This window comes from Conger conger, chromosome 13 (assembly GCF_963514075.1).
Source record: "Conger conger chromosome 13, fConCon1.1, whole genome shotgun sequence".
In the NCBI taxonomy this organism is placed as follows: Eukaryota; Metazoa; Chordata; class Actinopteri; order Anguilliformes; family Congridae; genus Conger; species Conger conger.
Genome location: NC_083772.1, coordinates 38639590 through 38646136, shown reverse-complemented (window position 1 = coordinate 38646136; position 6547 = coordinate 38639590).

Here is a 6547-nt window from a genome sequence, read left to right as displayed (position 1 = left end):
AAAGACATCAGAGGAGAATGGCCAGTCTGGTCAAAGCTGACAGGAAGGTAACAGTAACACAAACAACCACACATTACAACAGTGGAATGCAGAAGAGCATTTCTTAACACATAACGCATCATAACTCTAAGTGGATAGGCTACAGCAGTAGAAGTCTAATAAATACCGGTGTATGCATAGCGTGTTGCGATAAAACTCTCAAATGAACCCTCATACATTCACAAGAAAATATTACCTCAAGTCTCCAAGTACCCAATAGAAAACTATAGAGCAGCTGTGCTTGATTTGTTTTTATTTGCTGTTTATTTGTGTCTGGAACCCTTAAAAGAGAAAGGTGAAGAGTTTAACTTGTTTGTTTGTTTAATTAACTCACAATCTCCCTCTCTATTGGCAAATAAAATGCTGCTGAAAACCGGAATTGCTGATCTCCCTTTATCCAGCAAGTCTCCTTCCCAGGGGTGTCTCCTGACATTTCAAAGTTACAACACTGGAAAAGAGGGATTCTGCAATCGAGAATGTGTTTCAGTAGTTTATTTTGAAATTCATACAATATGATAATGCTGATCTGCAGCCTGAGAACACAGGAAATAGAAATATTTCTGCCAATAACAAAATGTATCGCTAATACATGAAGGTAAGATACCATCTATGGTTCTGTAATCATATTAATTATTTACATGCGCAGTGATTTTGAGATCAGCTTAATTTAGCTGTTCAATGTATGCTATGTGAGAGAACAAATCTAATAGATTTTGAATGAGGGGGGAACATTTGGACCTCAGCCATCCACCTTTCAAATTTTAGCTGTAATACAAGACTGCACATAAAGGTAATTGTGTGAACTCACTGGGCTTTGATATTTCTTCACCTTTTTCACATATATTTCCAATTTTTTGATTATCTGACCATTTATTTTCCTATAGAGCTGGTCATACAGTATGTATCATGTGCCATTAAAACACAATCAAATTAATATGCAATACTTCAAAAAGTGGACAAGCCCCAGTGTTACATTATCATATGTGCCTTTTTCAGTAGGAACGTATATCAGTATACTGTATACGTATATGACAGAGAAGTGCATGCTGACATGATTGATTAGCTGTTATCTCGACAACAAGGACAATTAATTACTTTAAACTTCAAAAACAACCCCCTCCCCCCCACCCTTGGGTACACATTTGGCAGCCTTCCCAGTATCGGTTTCTGACAGCATGCATGGGGCAATTAAATACAGGATCCATGTTTAAGTTTTCACAACCAACTCAGGATCTGCTGTGTAACTGGATATCTCAACAATTTCTTTAGCCAGGAATAAGTCCACGGAACTGAAATAACAGGTTGATGTAAAAAGAAACTGGTGTGCATATTTACTGTAGCAGTGCATACTGTATGTCAGTCATGTTATGTGACGTACATACATTTTTATCTTACAGTAATTAACCTGGCAGAACAACATGCCCCCCTCTACAACACAGTCTGAGGAAGTTTCCTGTCTGACATGGGAAAGCTGGGAAGGACAGATAAGCCTTAACATTACATAATTAACAGTCTGCCTCCAGCACACAAGCCCAGACACAGTGCGACAACAGCAAGGACACATTTCATTGTGCCAATGCTCATTTTCATGAAACAACAGTGTGGAGAGTTTACATTCTTCAGCTCTTGTTTTGTCCCAGTTTCTTTTTGAGTAATGCTTGCCTTTGCCTGCAGGTGGAGTTGCAGAGGCAGCCTGTTAACACAAACAAACATCTCCACCCACACGTTGCTCTTTCTAGTTGACTAGCACACTCTGGTTCTTGGTAATGCTATGGCCTGCTGATCCAAGTGTCCTACTTAAATGTCTCTGTGTTGTTTTTCTTTTCTTCAGCTTTGTTGTTTATAGAGGATGAGCCATGTTTATTTTTGTGAACCTTTTTGTTTGTCTTCGGTTAGAGTAGGAGTCCAGAAGCTATCTGCTGCTTCTAAGATCAGTGAAGTAAGTTTCTGCAGGTGCTGCTTTAGCCAGCTATCTGTCCTGTCCTGGTCAATAATCTGTAAACTACAGTATATTCATTTATATCTACTACTGATGTATTTGTTGCATTTTGATTTTCAGTACTTTGCTTGTTTATGGTGTATAGTGGCTTATTTGATATTATAATGCAGCTTAATTAAATTGATTCAAACCAGTTTATTAAGCAGGTACATACAGTAGTTTGGGATGAAATTCAGCATTTATATACCGCCTTTATCCAAAGCGCTGTACAATAGATGCCTCTCATACACCCATTCACACACACACACTCACACATACCAACGGCGATTGGCTGCCATGCAAGGCACCAATCAGCTTAATGAAGACGCAAAAAGCACTTAAGTAGCTTGCAATATACAGCTGTTATCATGTGCACAGCTATCAGGCCCTATCTGACATTTTAAGATTCAAACAAGGTTATTTAGTCAGGATTTGCCAAAGGCTAAGCTTCAGAAGCTGCCAGCACTGGTTCCACTCTCCCTAATGCTTCTGGGGAAGGTGGCCTCAAGAAAACTCTTCCGTGACCAGACACATCCTGTCCTGCAAGGGCCAAGGATTACTTTCATATCCTCTTTCACCCAAACAGGTATCAATAGCTAGCCATAAATCCTGTTACACTGCCATGCTTGAGAAAGCCTTCCCGCAATACTTCCTACACACAACCCTTCCCTAATAAACTGCCTGACTTTTGCTCCCTGAAGGGAGGGAGGGAGGTAAGGTCTTCATTTCACGCTTCGGTTTGCTTTCCACGGCATCGATTTGCATGGACGGCTGTCAGAAGACCGGTTTCAAGTACAGCCCCCCTCCCTCGACTATCTGCCCTCTCCTTTAGAAAAGAGAGGGAAAATATGTGTTTCGAGATTTATTACCAGTGCTGCACCAACCAATTTCACTGAGCTAAACCGGATCAAATCCAAAGTAATTTTTTTTTCCACACAATTTGAAAAAATATTTTACATTAAATTACATTATCATATTAATTATGTATGCTTCCATCAAAAAGTTTAGCAAATGTTAAGCTAAGCTACGTTTCGCCTGAAACGTGGGTCTGTTCATTGTGCTCATCAGCACTTGAGCTGGTTGAAACTCTTTCAGGGAAAAACAATTTATTGAATGAAGCCACTTTGGGGCACCAGTGAAATCAGTGCAGGCTACTCGAGGCTTGTTTATAAAATGGCTCTGGGTGGCCCATCCTGTTACAGCATTCCTCCAGTGTATGAGTCAGTGCCCACCATGGCCAGTAGCTTCACCAGGCAATGCACAGCTGGCTTGAGCATCACCCAGGGAAGGGAGGATTCTGTCAGGCGGGATACCGGTCTGTTATTGTGCACAAGCAACCCCAGCTGGCCCACCAGGTGTCCACAAGTCCACTTGTTAAGCTGCAAGTGATTTCGCCCATCTTCCTCTGCTCTCCACAATGTCCCATGAAGGTTGACATTTAGATCTAGTGATTATAGAGGCAGTGGAAGTCATTTGCCTTCATCCAGGTGTTAATGAAACCTAGCCCTTGGGCTACAAATGAGCTCCATACCCATTTTTTTCATGTTGTTAATAAAAATAACGGTTTCATCCTGTTATTATGAGACACGCTTAATAGTTCCTTGCTGCTCAAGATAGTGCTCAGGTGGTTGCTATGCAACGTTAGTACACTCTAATGTTGTTCTAATGTTGGGATCACGTTGCGTAGGTCTACTAATTTTAGTTTTTGGATAAGACATATTACTCGGCGTAACGAGTGCTGCTATGCTTTCTCCGGTCCACAAGTTTCAGTCACCCGAGAGACCTCTCACACTTTTGCCTGCTTAAGGACACAAATCTCGCATCAGTTTGTTTCTGAATGATGTGGAAGTGGAGGCATTGTATTGCTCTGCGTCCCTGCTCACTTGCAAATCCTGGGCAGCATTGTTACAAGGTGATTGACGTGCATAGGCTAGCATATAACGGTTTTCATTTTGACTGGATGACCACAAAGTGATAATTGAAATAGAACTGTAAACTAGCATTAGAAGTCATATTAGTGGTATATTGTTTTATCACTACTATTAATTAATCAGATTACAGGATTTGTCTTTCCCACTTTATATATCCCTATATTTCACCATGATGCTAATCTGATTTCTTGAATCACCTGTGCCTTTTCCTGCACCATCTCCACATGTACCAAACCTGTGACCAATCAGCATTTATCTTTGACTTGGCCCCCCAAATAAATACAGGTTTCAAAAACACATATAAAACTATGGGTTAAAAATGAATAGAGAGCATGTTACTCTGATATAATTATGAAAGGGTGTTGATTATATGCATTACAGTATGTGAAACATATACAGTCTGCCATACTCTTTGATTCAGACACATATTGTATATAATATTAATTCACTGTTATTAATGTCTCCAGACATTCTTACTTCCTGGTTCGGTCCTTCAGAAACTGAAGAGACTCGCAGAACACTGGGATATGTAGTTCAATAAAAGAATGGAATGGATGAATAAATAAATAAATAAATAAATAAATAAATAAATAAATAAATAAATATTAAAAATCTGAACCAGGTTTCACCCCACATGCACCATGAACCAGGTACCATGTGGGTTATAGTAAAAATGTCTGTCTTCATTTAATGGTGCGCTACACTCCTGCTTTCTGTACATCATAAAAGTGAGCTCAAAAGAAAATGCCTTTTATAAGCCAGGATGTTTATACAATTGCACCATCCATCTTGTCATCAATTGACAATAAAAAGTTCCCCATAGCCGGACAGCAATGAAATACGATAGTCGGGAGACTGCAATGATTTCTGATGCGTAGGAACAGCGCCTGAAGCCATTGAAGTAGAGCTTTCATTAGTCTGTATGGTGGTTCAATTCTTTACGGTGCGATTCTAGTCCTAGAAAAATGCAGCCATACAGCCGGAGTGCGTCTTTACTTTGCTGCGCACGGCATGTTTATAGCCTCCGTGAGAAACATCTGCTTATTAATTTACTGTATGTGCAGATGTTTAAAAAATGCTTTTACCTTTTCTTTTTTTTTATGAGAGAGGGCCTAATGTTAATGCTGTGTAAGCAAGTTGTTTGGCTTTCATGACGTTCGCCTTTCATGATGATGGGTCCCCCTGCAGACAGACAGCCCTCCTCATCGCAGGCTTGGGCCCGGCCCTGAGGCCGAGAGGTCCACAGCTGCGTGACCGACCGCAGGCCTCCAGGGACCAGGTGGGGTTTCAGTCTGCCAGATCTGCGTTAGCTCCAGGATGCGTGGTACACGCACAAACACGCACGCACACACAAACACATATATACAGTGCTGTGCAAAAGTCTTAGGCACCTGTATTCCATTCTGTACAGATAAGATTCTTCCAAAAATAATTCTACTTAAAGGTGCCTTTTGGCAGAATAGTTAAAAACTGAATCAAATCAATATTTTTTTTGACCACCCTTCGGCGTTAATACTGCATCACTTTGAGATATATAACTGCTGGACAGCGTTGGCTAAGACAATCAGCAGGGTGTTTGTTCCAAGCATGTTGGAGAACTAAAAAGTAGTCCGTTGCTTACAGTAATATGTAACTTTTTTAATGAAATACAAAAATGTCTCTGTAAAATTTAATCTTTTGGAAAATGAATATTTGGAAATCTCAAATGTGTTCTTTTATACTAACACATACAAAAAAATAAACATATATATAATAATGTCTAGGGTACCTAAGACTTCTGCACAGTACTGTAGTGCTGCCACAAATCATGGAAACACTGCAATTAGCAATAGGGTTTCACGATTAATGCAATATGCAACAATTTATCTTTTCGGAAAAATAAATGCAATATGTAATAAATGTAATATCAACATTTAAAAAATTAAGAAATAATTAGAATTTGTGTTAAACAAGTAATAATCACCTTCACCTTCCTATATGTATTCGTTCATACTGACATCATTTGGCAGTCTAATCTTCTAGTCTGCTCTATATTACTTTACATTATAATCTGCTTGATCAGACAGTATTCCTCTGTCTGAGAATGGCTCTGAGAAACAACAACAGTAGAAAAGGCAGAGATAATAGAAGTCTTAAGGCTACTAAACATCTTCTTTGAGCACTGTGTTTCACCATAATGCGTGCCAGGACTGTATATAGAGTATTGATCTTATTATTATGATTATTATTATTATTAGCAGCAGTAGCAGTAGTAGTATGTAAGCAAGTGCCAGGGTTTCATTTTCAGTTACAGTACTTATATCTAGACCTGTGTCTTGTCACAGGTCTAGATATATTGTTTGGATCAGTGCTGCACTTTCTTCAGGCGAAATTCCTGATGAGATCATCGTAGCGTTTTCATGTACAATTAAGTTATGCACCATAGATCATGCCTGATTGTCAGGCATAATGGTCCTAATTGCCCTATAAATCAAGGTAAGTTGTAATTTATCAACATCTCAAAAATGGCTGTAATTAACATGAACTACTTATGACGTTACTTTGACGCTATTCCACATGCAATTGTATGCTGAGGTCACAGTAAAAAAATCCCCGTTCT